The following is a 17167-nucleotide window of genomic DNA, read 5'->3' as shown; positions in this document are numbered from 1 at the left end:
CAAAACATAAATGAATTTCATGTTCTGACTCGGGTTCCATCCCCAGGATATCTCATTATGCATATGTAAACACTCCAAAACTCAAAACATTTCTAGTCCCAAGCAGTTCAGACAAGGGATACAGGGATACTCAACCTATGATATCCAGGCCTCCAAGCTGCCTGCTCAAAGTTCAACTACCTGGCCAGGTGCAGTGGCTCACGCCTGTAATCTCAGCACTTTGGGAGGCCAAGGTGGCAGATCGCCTGAGGTCAGGACTTCGAAACCAGCCTGACCAAAGTGGTGAAACTAAAAATGTCTCTACTAAAAATGCTGGGGGTCCAGGTGATGTCTGCCAACTCTGAGGTTTTCCACTGAAATGCTTTTAACAGAGCCCCACAAACAATCTCACCAAACAATGCAAACAGAGCTCACCTCCAGGCTTGGGGGCTGAAGGAAGCAAGATCCTGCCTCTCCAGATGCAGTAAGAGGCTGACACTGTGATTGCCTATCCACCTCTTTCCCCTATCCCTCTTCTAGAACTAGATCTATGGGGGAGGCAGGCCACGAGTCCCCACAGCATTCCCAATGTCTAGGAGAGTGCAGAGCACACAGATGTTCAACTACATTCTTGTTCTGTGATCCTGGCTTTAACGGATATTGCTCTAAAGGTAATTTTTTTTTTTTTTTTTTTTTTTTTGAGACGGAGTTTCGCTCTTGTTACCCAGGCTGGAGTGCAATGGCGCGATCTCGGCTCACTGCAACCTCCGCCTCCTGGGTTCAGGCAATTATCCTACCTCAGCCTCCTGAGTAGCTGGGATTACAGGCATGCGCCACGATGCCCAGCTAATTTTTTGTATTTTTAGTAGAGACGGGGTTTCACCATGTTGACCAGGATGGTCTCGATCTCTTGACCTCATGATCCACCCACCTTGGCCTCCCAAAGTGCTGGGATTGCACTAAAGGTACATTATAAAGACTTGTTTTTCACAAACACCAATGCAAGACATAAAAGGGAAGATATCAGAATGTACTAGTGTTAGGTGCCAGAAAAGGAGGGGACAAGAGACAAGGAATCATGGCACAAACAATCCCACCTAAAATAGCACCAGAGATACCGTGGAATGTAGAGCCCTGGGGGTCAGGGGGAGGAGGGCATAGAGAGAAGGAGAGACAGTATGTGCCCCAGGCAGAGGCAGAAGAGGCTTTGGGGAAAGGGTATAGAGGCAGTAAGAGGGGGTGGAGGTGTAGGGGGGCAAAGAGCAGAGCATGAACAGAGAGGCAGACAAACTCAGCCACCCTGCATTGGGGGATTCTCCCTTGACCAGACTCTGCTTAAGTCACTGTGTCCCCAGAGCAGGGACCAAACAACCAGGAGAAATGAGCAGGCACCATGGGGAGGGCGGAGGACTGTGGAAAACTGGCACCCGAAAGCCCCAACTAGAGACACTGGCTCTGACCCACTGTTGCCAGGCAACAGTACAGGCCCCAGGCTGCCAAGTGTTCTGATTTGTCAATGAAGCTACAAGACTGGAAGGCTATGTAAGATCTCCTGATTTTCATGTTGGCAACTATGATCAGCAAAGAGTGGCCTCCCAAAGATACCCACATCTTAATCCCAGAACCTGTGAATATGTTAGGTTTTGTGGCAAAGGAGAATTAAGGTAGCAGTTAGAATTTAAGTTTCTAGGCAGAAGGCCAGGCGCGGTGGCTCAAGCCTGTAATCCCAGCACTTTGGGAGGCCGAGGCGGGTGGATCACGAGGTCGAGAGATCGAGACCATCCTGGTCAACATGGTGAAATCCCGTCTCTACTAAAAATACAAAAAATTAGCTGGGCATGGTGGCGCGTGCCTGTAATCCCAGCTACTCAGGAGGCTGAGGCAGGAGAATTGCCTGAACCCAGGAGGCGGAGGTTGCGGTGAGCCGAGATCACGCCATTGCACTGCAGCCTGGGTAACGAGAGTGAAACTCTGTCTCAAAAAAAAAAAAAAAAAAAAAAAAAGTTTCTAGGCAGGGCACAGGGGTTCACACCTGTAATCCCAGCACTTTGGCAGGCCGAGACAGGCAGATTGGTTGAGGTCAGGAGTTCAAGACCAGCCTAGCCAACATGGTAAAACCCTGTCTCTACTAAAAATACAAAAATTAGCTGGGCATGGTGGCACACACCTGTAATCCCAGCTACTCAGTACGCTGAGGCACAAGAACCCTTGAACCCAGAAGGCGGAGGTTGCAGTGAGCCAAGATGGTGCCACTGCACTCCAGCCTGGGTGACAGAGCAAGACTCCATCTCAAAAAAAAAAAAAAAGATTTTAAGTTTCTAATCAGCTGACTTTAAAAAAGAGAATTCTGGATTATTCAGTGTGCCCAATGTAATCACAAGGATCCTTAAAAGTGGGAATGGGAGGCAGAAGAGTCAGGGTCAGAGAGAAACCATGTGGGAAAGACTGGAAAGCCGCAGCTGGCTTTAGTTGGGTGGGGAGGGGTTGGGGAGAGAGACTAGCATGGGGAGAAATGCCAGATATAGGTGAAGGGGAAGAAGGCAGCAAATCACACTGCCATGTGTGTACCTATGCAACAATCTTGCATGTTCTTCACATATACCCCAAAACATAAAATGCAATTAAAAAAATAATAATAATAATGGAAGGAGCACAAGCCAAGGAACACAGAAGGCCTCAAGAAGCTAGAAAAGCAGGGAAACGGGTTCTCCCCTAGAGCCACCAGCAGGAGCCAGCCCAAACTACACCACGATCTCAGCCCACTGAAGAAGACCTGTGTTGGACTTCCTGCCTATACAACTGTGTTGTTTTAAGCCACTGCATTTGTGGCAATTGGTCACAGCAGCCATAAGAAACGAACAGAGCAACCAATTTTAATGTTTAGAAAGAGGCACAAACAAAACACATCTGTGAGCTCAATCCACCCGAGGACCACTTTTCTAGTCCAGACTGCTTTAAGCAGAGTCACCAGTGAGGACCATTTCCTGGGTGCCCAGCACAGAGCCTAGCACACAACAGCTCTCTGAAATTCATCCCAAGTTAATGCAAGGTCCCTTACTTTTACCACATGGTCGTAAAATTATCCGGGGATTTCTGGAAAACAGAGCTGCTTAACTGAAAGGAGTTCTATTGCCAAGGGACTGTTTAATCACATCTCATGGAAATGAAAACAGAAAAAAGTGAGGGCTCTTCAGGTCCTCTGGAAGAAGCCCCCAGTCTCTCCCTCCCAGCCACCTTCAGGGTACCAGCTTGCTCACCACAGCTCCAAATAACTTTGATTGCTCTTCAACAGCAGAGGAGCACTTGTCAAGTGGGCTCTTTTTAGCTCCTCACTTTCACCAGCACAGAGATGCTCTGATTACAGGTAGGGTGGAAGGCCCACAGCCCTGCCCACTCACAGCCAAAAGGCTATGTGAAAACCACAGCCCATGAGCCAAAGCTCACCAAGCTCTTGCCTATCCTGCCTGGATGGCCTGGTCAGCAGGCAGCTGAGCCTCAGCCAAGGATCCTCTCATTTCTGTTCCCAAGAACTCCCACTTTTCCTTCAAGACTCAACTTACATACTATTTCCTCGAAGCTTTCTCTGGTTCCCAGGTTCCATTCCCAGTGTCTGACCCCACTTTCTAAACTTCCCTTCCCAAGCTATCTCCCAAAGCTAGTATTACCTGTGACTGAGGCAAGAGCCACCATCTGCAGATGAAAAACTATTTTGGAAAGAGGACCTTACATTTTATTCACTCGTGTTCTCAGCCAATAGCACATAATACATATGTGCTCAATAAGCATTAAGAATAAATGGGTGGGGGAGGGGTGGGGGTGGGGAGGTGGGAAGAGATAGCATGGGGAGAAATGACAGATACAGGTGAGGGGACAGAAGGCAGCAAACCACACTGCCAAATGTGTACCTATGCAACAATCTTGCATGTTCATCTCATGTACCCCAAAACCTAAAATGCAATTAAAAAAAAAAAAGAATAAATGGGGCCGGGCGCAGTGGCTCACGCCTATAATCCCAGCACTTTGGGAGGCCGAGTCGGGGAGATCACGAGGTCTAGAGATTGAGACCATCCTGGTCAACATGGTGAGACACCGTCTCTACTAAAAATACAAAAAATTAGCTGGGCATGGTGGCACACGCCTGTAGTCCCAGCTACTCAGGAGGCTGAGGCAGGAGAATTACTTGAACCCAGGACAAGAAGGTTGCGGCCATTGCACTCCAGACTGGGTAACAACAGCAAAACTCCATCTCAAAAAAAAAAAAGAATAAATGAAGTGGACTATAAACTCACTTTCTGACTAAAATACCGTATTTTACAATGATATTGTGACATGCATTAACTGTACTATGTAAAACCTCACTTCCAGACTTTGACTAATAAGAATCTATCTAAATTAGTAACTCTACATTATAACTATCTTCAGTAAAATTAAAGAAATGTAATTTAAGGCCGGGCACGGTGGCTCAAGCCTGTAATCCCAGCACTTTGGGAGGCCGAGGCGGGTGGATCACGAGGTCAAGAGATCGAGACCATCCTGGTCAACAAGGTGAAACCCCGTCTCTACTAAAAATACAAAAAAAAAAATTAGCTGGGCATGGTGGCACGTGCCTGTAATCCCAGCTACTCAGGAGGCTGAGGCAGGAGAATTGCCTGAACCCAGGAGGCACAGGTTGCGGTGAGCTGAGATCGCGCCATTGCACTCCAGCCTGGGTAACAAGAGCGAAACTCCGTCTCAAAAAAAAAAAAAAAAAAAAAGAAATGTAATTTAAAATTTTACAAGTACTATCTGCTACAGTCATTACAATTTAGGGTGTGGGGAGGAACTTGGCTAGCAAGCGTGAGAGAACAGATAAGAACCTGCTGTGCCTGCTCTGTGGCTAAAATGCAGGTCGAAAGGAGGCTTGCCAAATCGGTGGATCACAGTCTCTTCTGCCCATCTCGTTTAAACTTTCTGCTAAGCTGTCCTTCTTTTCCAAGGTAGCTTACAGGCATACTTCAGACAGGGTGATCATTCCTGCCAGTTCCTCTCCAGTCCTGATTCCACGAGCGCATCCACAGTCATTCCGCAACAGCTGAGGAACCCAGTCCCCACACCACATTACTTCAAAGGCTTCATCTGGCTCTAATTCTCCCCTTCCAATCCCTGACACTCCCAGAGGCTCCTCTGAGCACACAGCTCAGCTTCTCAACCCACACAGACTATGAGAATTGTCTGGGGGCACTTCTAAAAATTACTGGCTTTCCCCTTGACTGCCCTAGGGTGGGGCCCCATCATGGGCATTTTTTTTTTTTTAGCTTTCCAGGACACATGATTTGCAGGCTCCCAGAGTGTCAAACCCAAACTTCCCACCCAGAGTTGAAGCTCCCTTTTCTTCCCAAACAGAACTCAACTCTGGCTTCTCTTTACCCTCCATCTCTAGAACTGCTATCTAGCCAGTCTCAGGAACCCAGTCTGGGACAGGCCCCACCCACAGAGATTACTCCACAGGCCACTGCCAGGGGTCCCCTTTCCCAACACTTGAGGTGACACCCACTCCTCAAGACCTACCCTGCTCCCTACTACACAGAAAACCAAACCTCAAGCCACCTGGGTGCTCACTGCTCCCAGCAGGCATCCACCCCGTGCTGGCTGCAAGACCCTGCACGCACTCATGGCACCTACCCCATGCCATCTCAAGCTTTAACTCCTGCGATCCAAAATACCTTCCCATCTGCCTTCCACTTAGGGATACTGTTCCTTGTTCTTCAAGGTCCAGCTCAAATCGTATCTTCTCCTGAAGCCCTCCTTGACTCTTGCATATTTTTTCTCCATTCTTCATCCCGACAAAGAATCAAAATCATGGCTCAACAAACTGCTAGTTCCTGTCTCACAAATATTAACTTTGTCTTCTCAATTAGACTAAGTTCTTGGTGGCATTTCATTTATACCCATTATTCGCCTCTAGATCCTATGTTCCGCATTTTTCAGGTTGACACTGGCCTCAGTCATAAAACTGTCCTTGAAATACTTACACTTCTACATCTCCCAGCTGCTTCTCATAAAATGACAAATTCTTTCTCCAATCAGATGTTTCCCAAATTTCGTCATCCATGGTATAGTCACTATATCCCAGGACAGCTCCGAGTATCAAAAAGGTACACAAGGAGGATATGCTTTTGGGGGAAAAAAAAAGTGACTGTTGTAACCTGTCCATATCCCTTTACTGTGAGGACTTTTTTTTTGAGGGGGGGGTGCCTCTTAGTACAACTTTTTGCTCACATTGATTTATTCATCTCAGAGTCTTAAAGCGTTCAGAAAACAAACTCAAGTCCAAGCCTCCAGGGCCTCCCACAAGAGCAGGGCAGGCACCAACACATAGCTGTTTACCATTCCTTGGCTGGGGAGCTGCAAGCAGTGCGCAAACCTTGGGAAAGTGCTCACACCTGAGCCTTCCCATCCTGGACGCTGTAAGACCAGGAGAAAATATCCATTGGCTAGAACCCAGGTGTTAATTGCCTGATGGGGAAGGAGATACTTTACGTAACTTTTTAAGATCACCAAATTCCAGCTGGTACAATGGCTCATGCCTGTAATCCCAGCACTTTGGGAGGCTGAGGCAGGTGGATCACAAGGTCAAGAGATCAAGACCATCCTGGCCATCTTTACTAAAAATACAAAAATTAGCCAGATGTGGTGGCACACCACACGCCTCTAGTCCCAGCTACTCGAGAGGCTGAGGCAGGAGAATCACTTAAACCTGGGGAGGTAGAGGTTGCAGTGAGCTGAGATGGTGCCACTGCACTCCAGCCTGGCCAACAGAGCAATACCCTATCTCAAAAAAAAAAAAAAAAAAGAACCTACCAAATTCCCTATGAATTTGACACCCCCTCTTTTTGTTTTTGGTGAGACACTGTTACCCAGGCTGGAATACAGTGGTGCGATCTTGGCTCACTGCAACTTCTGCCTCCTTGAGTTCAAGCGATTCCCCTGACTCAGCCTCCTGAGTAGCTGGGAGTTCAGGGGCGCACCACCACACCCAGCTGGTTTTGTATTTTTAGTAGAGATGGGTTTTACCATGTTGGTCATGCTGGTCTCGAACTTCTGACCTCAGGTGATCCACCCACCTCAGCCTCCCAGTAATAGCATTAGTAGAGGGTTCTCAGTCCTTAGTACCCATACCACCATACAGAGCTACAGGATCACAAAATAAAAAGAAATGTCCCCTTCACTCAAAGAGCGATTTGGCCAACTATTTTAACACAGCTTTGCAAACACGAAAACCCTTACCAGCCTACACAGACTTCCTTGGGGTCAAGCCAGCTGGGGTAGCCCCAGATCCCTGTTGTGCATATCCAGGCAGCTTAGCCTGACAGAGAGGTGAGGTGTTGTCATAGAAACAACTTCATAAAGCTCCAAAATCAGACAGGCGTGGGGCTGAATTCAGGTCCAGCCAGCCACCGGCTGGGTGCCCATGACCAAGCTTGCCTCTTCCCAACCCCAGCTCGCTCAGCCTACCTCTCGGGGCTGTTGTGAGGATACAGTGAGGTAATGGGCACACCTGGCACAGCTGCAGATGAGGTCATATAAATAAAGCAGTTCTGAGTTTGACACCAGTGGCAGCAAATACCAGCTGGGGCACTTACTAGCTGTGTGGCCTGGGACATGTTGCTGAACTCCTCTTAGTTTTCTAAAACGCAAAAAGAGAAATGGTGACAGGACTTGCAGGACCACCATGAAAATTAAACACAGTGCATAGAATCAGTAACGTAGGGCCTGGCACACAGGAACTATTCAAAAGCCATCTGGGCTCATACACACCTCCCTGCACAGTCGGTTTTAATGGACAAGTTGATAATTACCACTGCAGAAAAAATATTCAAACTGCGAACTGTAAACATGAAAGAGTATTAAATCTGAATTGTTGGAGGGAGGAGAAGCAACTTCCATTAACACCGGTGGTCCATCCCAAACAGCCCTGTGCAAGTCTAGTAGGACCTACCAACATTACTCCCTCAACCTTTCCAAGTTACAATTTTTATTTACTTATTTATTTTTTTGAGAAGAGTCACACTCCTCACCCAGGATGGAGTATAGTGGCACAATCTCGGCTCACTGCAACCTCTGCCTCCCGGGTTCAAGCAACCTCAGCCTCCCTAGTAGTTGGGACTACAGGCCCACACCACCACACCTGGCTCATTTTTGTATTTTTCGTAGAGATCGGGTTTCGCCATGTTGGCCAGGCTGGTCTCCAACTCCTGGCCTCCACTGATCCACCAGCCTCTCAGCTTCTCAAAGTGCTGGGATCACAGGCATGAGCCACCACACCCAGACCCAAGTTACAATTCTAAAAAGCCTAGACAACAAACTTCTTGCACAATGTATCAGAATGAACCTGCTTTTTCAAGAGAATTCAAGATTTACAGCCTTTCTGAAAGACACTGACATCTTCTGTCCCCTTCATTAAGGAAAGCATCTCAATTAACCCACACGGTGATAATCCCTGTGACCACAGTCCAAATTATATGAAAGAATGAAGTGAAAACACTCTTTGAGAACCCAAATTTCCTTTCCAAATATCATGCCATCCAGCATATTCGGAGCATTATTTAGAAACATTTCAGTGTCATTTCTGAGTTCCTACTGCACAGCCAGCAGGTGCTAGACACCTAACACACCCTCTCATTCAGTCCTCTGAGCCAAGGTTCCCAAATTTGGTCCCTAGACCGGCACTATGAGAAGCACGTAAAAGCTGGCTAAAAATACACATTCTCTGCCAGATTCGGTGGCTCACACCCATAATCCCGGCACTTTGGGAGGCCAAGACGGGCAGATCACTTGAGGTCAGGAGTTTGAAACCAGTCTGGCCAACATGATGAAACCCCATCTGTACTAAAAACATAAAAAATTAGCCAGGCATGGTGGCACACACCTGTGATCTCAGCTACTCAGGAGGCTGAGGCAGGAAAATTGCTTTAACCTGGGAGGCGGAAGTTGCAGTGAGCCAAGACTGTGTCACTGCACTCCAGCTTGGGCGACAGAGCAAGACTCTGTCTTTAAAAAAAAAAAAAAAGGCTGGGTACAGTGGCTCAGGCCTGTAATCCTAGCACTTTGGGAGGCCGAGGTGGGTGGATCACCTGAGGTCAGGAGTTCAAGACCAGCTTGGCCATTATGGTGAAACCCTATCATTATTAAAAAAAAAAAAAAAAAAAAAAAACGCTTTGTGCAGTGGCTTACACCTGTAATCTCAGCACTTTGGGAGGCCGAGGCAGGGGGATCACAAGGTCAGGAGATCAAGATCATCCTGGCCATGGTGAAACCCCATCTCTACTAAAATACAAAAGAATTAGCCGGGCATGGTGGCACTCGCCTGTAGTCCCAGCTACTCAGGAGACTGAGGCAGGGGAATCGCTTGAACCGGGGAGACGGAAGTTGCAGTGAGCCGAGATCGTGCCACTGCACTCTAGCCTGGCAAAAGAGCAAGACTCCGTCTCAAAAAAAAAAAAAAAGGCACATTCTCAGGCCTTCCCTCCCTAAGCAGAAACAATGGGGTGAAGCTCCAGCCATGTGTTCAGCAAGCCCTCTGGGTGCTTCTGCTGCACAGTGGAGTTTGAGAAACATGGCTAGTCTATGCCATGAAGTAGTGACTACAAGCCCCACTTTAGAAATGAGGAAGCCAAAGCTCAGTGATTCAAGTGCCCAAAGCCATCCTGCCAGGAGGCCCATTAGTACCCACACTTTATACCAAAGCTATCTGCCACACGACCTTTGAGGCCAAATTGTCTGTACCACTGGTAGTTTCAGATACTGAGCTGCTGCAACGTGCAACTACCTAAGAGGGGTGGGACGGAGAGGAAGATTGAAGCCTGCACTCAGAAGTCATTAATTATAAATGCTTTTAAATCCACATCATGCATTAGCCCTAAATGATCAGCCATCCCATAGGATGAACCTACTTTTCCCTGTCCTATGTAGCAACGGGGTTACCATGAAGAGAAGACAGGGAGTCCCTTTATTTACAGCCCTTTGCACATCCAATTCCCTGTATTGCTTTGAACAGAAAGAAATAAGTTACCTGTTCAGTCTCTAGAGGGCTTGAAAGTAAAGCACACTCTGCCAAGACCAGGACCAACATGAAACTGAATTAGGAAAAGGACTTTCTGTGCCCAGGAACAAAGGAGGCTTCAGCACCCAGGTACCAGGGGAATGAGTCACCAGAAAGAATCCAATGCATACACAGGGAGCATTTTAACAATGTTGCAGATCTGGTTCAAGAGAAGGCACACTTTTTTTTTTTTTTTGAGACAGTCTCACTCTGTCACCCAGACTGGAGGCTCACCGAAACCTCCCCTTCCCAGGTTCAAGTGATTCTCCTGCCTTAGCCTCCTGAGTAGCTGGGACTACAGGTGCATCCCACTATGGCTGGCTGATTTTTGTATTTTTTGGTGGAGATGGGGTTATGCCACGTTGGCCAGGCTGGCCTCAAACTCTTGTCCTCAATTGATCCACCCGCCTCAGCCTCCTGAAATACTGGGATTACAACCATAAGCCACCCTGGTTGGCCTAGGCTTTTTTTTTCTTTTTTAATCAAAACCCAAATCTATTGTCTCTCAGCTAAAATAATACACTAATTATTGATATACAAACCACAGTGTTTTCAGAGGGTCTAAGGTTAGGAAAGCCAGAAATCTCATCATTTCCAACTCCCAACTTTTTTTTTTTTTTGAGACAGAGACTTACCAGGCTGGAGCCCAATGGTGCAGTCTCGGCTCACTGCAACCTCCGCCACCCAGGTTCAAGCAATTCTTCCACCTCAACCTCCCAAGTGGCTGGGACTACAGGCACGTGCCAAACACCTGGCTAATTTTTGTATTTTTAGTAGATATGGGGTTTCACTATGTTGTCCAGGATGGTCTTGATCTCTTGACCTTGTGATCCACCCGTCTCGGCCTCCCAAAGTGCTGGGATTACAGGCGTGAGCCACCGCGCCCGGCCTCAACTCCCAACCTTCTAAATAAACTTGGTGGTGATTTTCAGACCACAAATTTATCCTATAATTTAAATAAATAAATATTATTTTGTGGGGCCTTCTACAGGGGCCGGTGGAGTAGAAGGGATCCAGGCACGGGAATTACACAGATGTCACTTTGAATCATTTCACAATGCATCTGACAAAAAACAAAAACAAATGCGCTTCCCATCCTCAACCACCTTCATCATATCACTCCACGTCCCTCAGTCCACTGTTAACTTGCAGTGTGTCTCTTCAACCCCTTGAGACTTGGTCCTCAAAGTAGATAGTGGGTATATTATTTTGGAGTCCAACAGATCTGTTCAAATCACTTATTGGCTGTGCAACCTCGAGCATGTAACTTAAGCTCCCTGGGCCTGTTTCCTCACCTGCAGATGAGGTGGATAAACATACACAAACTGACACACAATTGCTGGACCAACAGCAGTGATTTCTGCAACAGCTGACAGAAAAGTAGAGCCTGCAGTAATGGAGCCATAAAAATGTGCTCCCTTGCCTCAAGGACTACTGATGACAGACCTTTACTGAGCACCTACCTTCTATCAGAGACTGAGCCTGGTACTGTAGAAGTAAAGACAGAGTGACCACTGGCCTGAAAGATGTCACAGTGTCACACGAGCCCCAGATACACATAAAATGTCTTAAGTGCACCAAAAGACTGCATGGGGTACTGAAGGTAGGACAGAGGAGAAAAAAAGGGCCAAACATCAGGGGTGCTGAGGCCTGTTTATACCAAATACATGAGTTAAAAGTCCAGCAGAAAAAAAAGGGATACAAACTTGATAATTCCTCACATCTTTTCAAGCCTCAACTTCCCCAAATCCAAGGATGGGCACAGTGACTCATGCCTGTAATCCCAGCACCTTGGGAGGCCAAATAGGAGGATCATTTGAGGTCAATAGTTCGAGACCAGCCTGGCCAATATGGTGAAACCCTGTCTCTACTAAAAATACAAATATCAGCCGGGCATGGTGGCACACGCCTGTAGTCGCAGCTACTCAGGAGGATGAGGCAGGAGAATCGCTTGAACTCAGGAGGCAGAGGTTGCAGTGAGCCAAGATCACACCACTACACTCTAGCCCGGGTGACAGAGAGAGCCTATGTCTCAAAAAAAAAAAAAAATCCCCAAATCCAAGCCCTCAGACTTCTCGAAGGCTCAGAGTCACCAGGTACACAAGCCATAAAATGACAACAATCGTGGTCCTTCACACCCTATAAGCCAGACAGGAAGGTTATGGGGAACAGTGAGAATTGCCAGAAAGCTTAGAAAGTTTAATATACTTTCCAAAAGTATGACAAGGACAATTGCATGCATAAAAATCTTAGTACTCCAGTTTACAACTGAAAGCTGCCACTCCTAATTAAAGTCCTCCCCCCCCAAAAAAAAACTGTCCTCCTTTTAAGTTCAGGAAAAGCCAAACTATTAAAATAAATCAGAGTCCCAAAAGCTTTTCAACCTTTGCAGGACTCTTATCAGAATCCCAATTCTCCAGAAATCCTCTCTGCTCATCATGGAAGAGGGTTAATAATACAGAAAATTTCTACAAAGGTTGGGTCATTTTTCAAGGCTGCATACACGATGCTAGATATTATCACTTGAAAGTTTTACATTTCTTCACACCTCAAGTGCTTGGCACACTGCTGAAGAGTTTTCTACAGAGCTCTCCATCTGGCCAGCTCAGGCTTTAGAGAGGCAAAAAGCCTCTGTAAACCGGGGCAACTTGGTACATCCCACAAGACAATCCAAACTGGCTCCGAGTCAGGGACTTGTGGGACGCAGTCCTGAATCATGCCTTATAGTAATTTACACTTTACCAAAGTCTTTAGTAACCTGTATCTCATTCCATGCTTACAAAAGAATAGTCCAGTGAGACTGGGAAAAATGACTAGCCCAATTTTAAAACTAGGGAAACAAATAAGCTTTTAAAATGTAAAAGTAAAAATACAGGTAAAGATTTAGGCCAGGCGCCGTGCCTCACACCTGTAATACCAGCACTTTGGGAGGCTGAGGTGGGCAGATCACCTGAGGGCAGGAGTTCGAGACCCACCTGGCCAACATGGTGAAAAACTATGCATGTATGTATGTATGTATGTATGTCTCTACTAAACATACAAAAATTAGCTGGGTGTGGTGGCGTGTGCCTGTAATCCCAGCTACTCCGGAGGCTAAAGCAGGAAAATCACTTGAACTCAAGAGGCAGAGAAGTTGCAATGAGCCGAGATTGTGCCACTGCACTCCAGCCTGGAGTGTGAGACTCTGTATCAAAAAAATAATAATAAAAGATTTAAAGGTCTAGGTGGGCTTCCCAAACACAATAACTCGTCCCAAAAACAAATTCAGTACCATTCAGAGGCAAATTGTAGTCCCTTTTGACGTTCATTTAAATACAGATGAAAACTTAATTATCAGTGCTAACTCAATCACTGCTGTGCCAGATTCAGCATCAGATTTTGTCAGTACTTAGCATTCTGTATCTAGAGCTACAAGAGGCACGTTTTCTGCCAAATCTTCATCACATTACATAATGAGAGGAAGCTTGGATTCTTAAGATTCACCTTTCCCCATCATTTTAACCCCCTGTTCCAATCCCTTCTTTTACAGGGTATTTTCTGGAGGTGAAAAAGAAGAACTCATTCCTTCTCATATTTTCCTGCCCACTTTCTTGTGTGAACGTTAAAAATAGAGGAAGGTAGAGTCCCGAACATCTCCCTAAAAAAAAAAAGTTATTAAATGTGGTAAACAGAGCCCTTGAGACATAGCTTCCAGTTAGTTCTGCACTCACACAATATCGCTGCGTGACCTTGGGCAAATTACTGCATTTCTGGGCGTCAGTTTCCCTCATCTGAACCCTAATGATGATTAAGCCCTCTCCGCTCTTAAAGCGCAGATTTTAGATACGTCCCCAGGGCAGCACAACAGTGGAGTCATCCAGATGGAGTCCTTGGGCGCAGAAATGGCCTTCCACCAGCTCCCGCGGGGGTTCACAGGGAGCTCAAGCTGCCCCAGGCAAAGCCACTGGGCAAACTTCAGGTCTCCAACAAAAACCTGTTGGCACCGACTCCTCTAGCAAAGGCCAGCCTCCCAACGCGCTCGGCTCTGGGGGAGCCGCCCCATAGGGAAAGAGAAGCGTCTCCTGGAAGACGCCAGCCCCCACGCGCCCATTCACCCACCCAGATCAGCCGAGCAGGACCGCCGGGCCAGGTGGGTCTCTGCCATCCCACGCGGAACAAAAGGCAGCTGGAGCCTGGCTCTTCCGCCCCCGTCCCCGCTGTTCCGTGGGGGTGGGGGCTGGGGAGTGCGGAACCTGGTCTCTGAGGACGGAAGGGGGCGCCGCTAAGGCCCCCAGGAAAGGTGAGACGGGCCGGATCCCAGACAGAGAAAAGGACCCCTCCCCCGATTCCCGGAGTGCGCCCGGGCCGGGCTCTGCACGGGGGCGGGCGGGGGACTAGGCTGGGCTCGGGAGGAAGGGGCACCGGCCCCGGCGAAGGGAGGAACGTGGTCTGGGGAGGGGGGCGGGGTTGTTCCAAGATGAAGGGGGCTTCCGGATCTGAGGTGGGAGTGAGGGGCGCCCTGGACTCTGGGGACATAGAAGGAAGGTCCCGGTGATAGAGACGGGTAAGGGGGAGATACTTGCAGAGGAAAGCTGGATCCAGATGGGGAGGGGGCCTTGCTCCAGCCCGTGGGGCGGGGCCTGGTTGGAAAGAAGGAGAACCCCCAGAGCCTAGGGTAGAGACCAGCGGGACGGCAAGGATGCATGCTCTGGGGGGCTAGTGAGGTGTGGGAGCCTGTGCTCTGTGGGCGTCCGCGCTCTGGAGGGGGGAGGGTCCGCGCCCCGGGGGCCCGCTCTGGCCCCGGAGCCCCACGGGCTCTGGCTCACCTGTGCTCCTCCGGGCCGGCGTGGGTGCGCCGCTGCGGCCACCGGCAGCGCTGAGGAGGCGGGAGCGACCTGAGCCCGCGGAGCCGCCGCCGCCGCGTCTGGCTCGGTTTGACACCCACACACCAGCCAACATGGCGGCCGGGAGGGGGCGCGCCGGACGCGTGCGCGCGCCCGCCCGCAGGCCCCACCCCCGAGCCGGCTGAGGCTCCGCCCCCACGCCCGCCGGTCACGCCCCTACGACCCCTCCCCCTGCCCCTGTGGCTCCCCCTTCAGCCTCCTGCGCTTCACAGCCGACGCCCAATCCCCCAAACAACCTCCAATCCGGAGCGCCGCACAAGCCCTAGCAAATTAATTCCCGAAAGCGCGCACCCTGAGCCCCCTCAGGCCCCTCCACCCCGTGCACACCCACGGTCCCCAAACTCACTGCCCGGCAGCTCGCGCGGGCCCCGCCCCGTCAAGCTGAAACTCGCTCCGGCCCTCGGGTTTCACTCAAAAACCTTGCTCGGTAGGCGAGACTGGAAGGGGGCCAGGGCCTGCCGGGCGCTGGTAGGGTTGGGTTCTTAGGCTACAAGTGTGTTCACTTTATGAAGATGCACGGAAGTACACTTTGGATTTGTGCACTTTTCCGTGCGTGTATTTCACATCAAGAAAATATACTGAAAAATGACTCGGAGAAGTCCAAAGGCTTCTTTAGGCTGCTCAAGGGGTTACCTAAAGGCACGAATGGCAAGGGAATACCTAAATGACACGAAAACGGAAACCCTTGACTGGCGGGCACCCACAAGGCACCTCCTGTGTGCCAAGCCCTGTGCTGGGCACAGAAATGAGACAACCCCAAATGCCTCGAATGAGAGTCTCGGAATTTGAGGTGCAGACTGGAGGCTGCACCTCAAAGCTGACTAACCTGCCCCAGTCAGGGTGAGAGTCAGCAGAGACCTCTCACAGCAGGGACTCGGAGCATGAGTCAGGGCTAGCTAGGTGGGCAGAGGACACCATCCCTGTTGCCTGGGTGACATCAACATTGTGCCTAGCTCTGGCTTCAGGGAAGCTATAGCCAGAAGTCTTCCTCTGGCCTCACTCACTCAGGAACCTTAGTAAATCACCATAGTTCTCTGAGCCTCAGATTCCTCTTCCCTGTATAGGAACCAGGGGATGAACGTATGAAAGTATCCCTTACGGCTCTCACAAGCTGAGATCTGGAATTCCATTCTCTGGCACAAAAAAAAAAAAAAAAAAAAAAAAAATAGAGCTTGCAACACATTTGCAAACCCACGTGGCCACTTTTCCTTTGAAAAGTCAAACAGCCGGCACGGTGACTCACGCCTGTAATCCCAGCACTTTGGGAGGCCAAGGTGGGCAGATCAGGAGGTCAGGAGTTCAAGCCCAGCCTGGCCAACATGGTGAAACCCTGTCTCTACTAAAAATACAAAAATTAACTGGTCTTGGTGGTGCACATCTGTAATCCCAGCTATTCGGGAGGCTGAGGCAAGAGCATCACTTGAACCTGGGAGGCGGAGGTTGCAGAGAGCCAAGGTCACGCCACTGCACTCCAGCCTAGGTGACAGAGCAAGACTCTGTCTCAGTCAAAAAAAAAAGGAAAAAAAAAAAAAAAAAGTCAAACACTGGTAGTTCTAGATGCTAGAAACACGCTCCAGTTAACCACACTTCCAGCTGCTTGGTGTCCCTTCTTCACATTGAAATGAATGGAGCCAACCTTTCCCCTCTAGGGGCTGGAAGTCCGGAATGACAGAAGAGTTATGAGCTTGAACAGCATGAATATGAGCAGAAACCAAATGCCGCATAGACAATGCCCTATGTGCATGCCTTGCAGCAGAAGCTGGAGCTCCCCGTTTTGAACTTGATCCACCCTCATCCCAGAGAATGCCCTCGACCAGTCCAAGATTCCTTGTGTACCTCGAAGTCATTTCTCTTTCCCAGATCCCCTCCTTGAAGCATATCAGCCCCCTAGCATTCCTCTCTCAATTCATGCTCAGGAGGATCCCTTGACGTCAGCATCCCTATTCCCATTTTAGATGAGGAAACTGAGGCAGCACGTGGCAGGGCTAGGATTCAATTTCAGGTTCCACGTGTCTAGAGCACCTAAGCAGCCTTGCAGAGGAACTTACAGGATAAACTGAACATTTCGTCCGTGCCCAAAGCAGTCCATGGAGAACAGGGCTGGAGCAGACACTCTCATCTGGTCTTGCAGGGGGTTGGGGGTTGGTTCCAGGTGGATAATGGGGCAGACTGATGGGGGCTGTTTGGAGAGGTACAAAAGAGCTGGCAGTGCAGGCTGGGGGGT

General features: G+C 48.9%; 1 protein-coding gene across 5 annotated transcripts in view; it reads right to left on the bottom strand.

Moving 5' to 3' along the window:
• EPN2 (epsin 2) overlaps positions 1–15028 on the bottom strand; it is a 98323-nt gene extending 83295 nt beyond the window's left edge. For 3 of the 5 annotated variants that reach the window (XM_074388264.1, XM_074388266.1, XM_074388265.1), the window contains exon 1: positions 14866–15018. The gene's annotated coding sequence lies outside the window, so the exon portion shown is untranslated. Of the gene's footprint in view, positions 1–14865 lie in introns of all 5 variants that reach the window. The other 2 variants (XM_039476775.2, XM_010339908.3) reach the window with 1 other exon arrangement.
• Between the last annotated feature and the right edge of the window lie 2139 nt (positions 15029–17167).

The sequence above is a fragment of the Saimiri boliviensis genome, chromosome 17 (genome assembly GCF_048565385.1).
Source record: "Saimiri boliviensis isolate mSaiBol1 chromosome 17, mSaiBol1.pri, whole genome shotgun sequence".
In the NCBI taxonomy this organism is placed as follows: domain Eukaryota; kingdom Metazoa; phylum Chordata; class Mammalia; order Primates; family Cebidae; genus Saimiri; species Saimiri boliviensis.
This window is presented reverse-complemented; position numbering and strand designations above follow the sequence as displayed.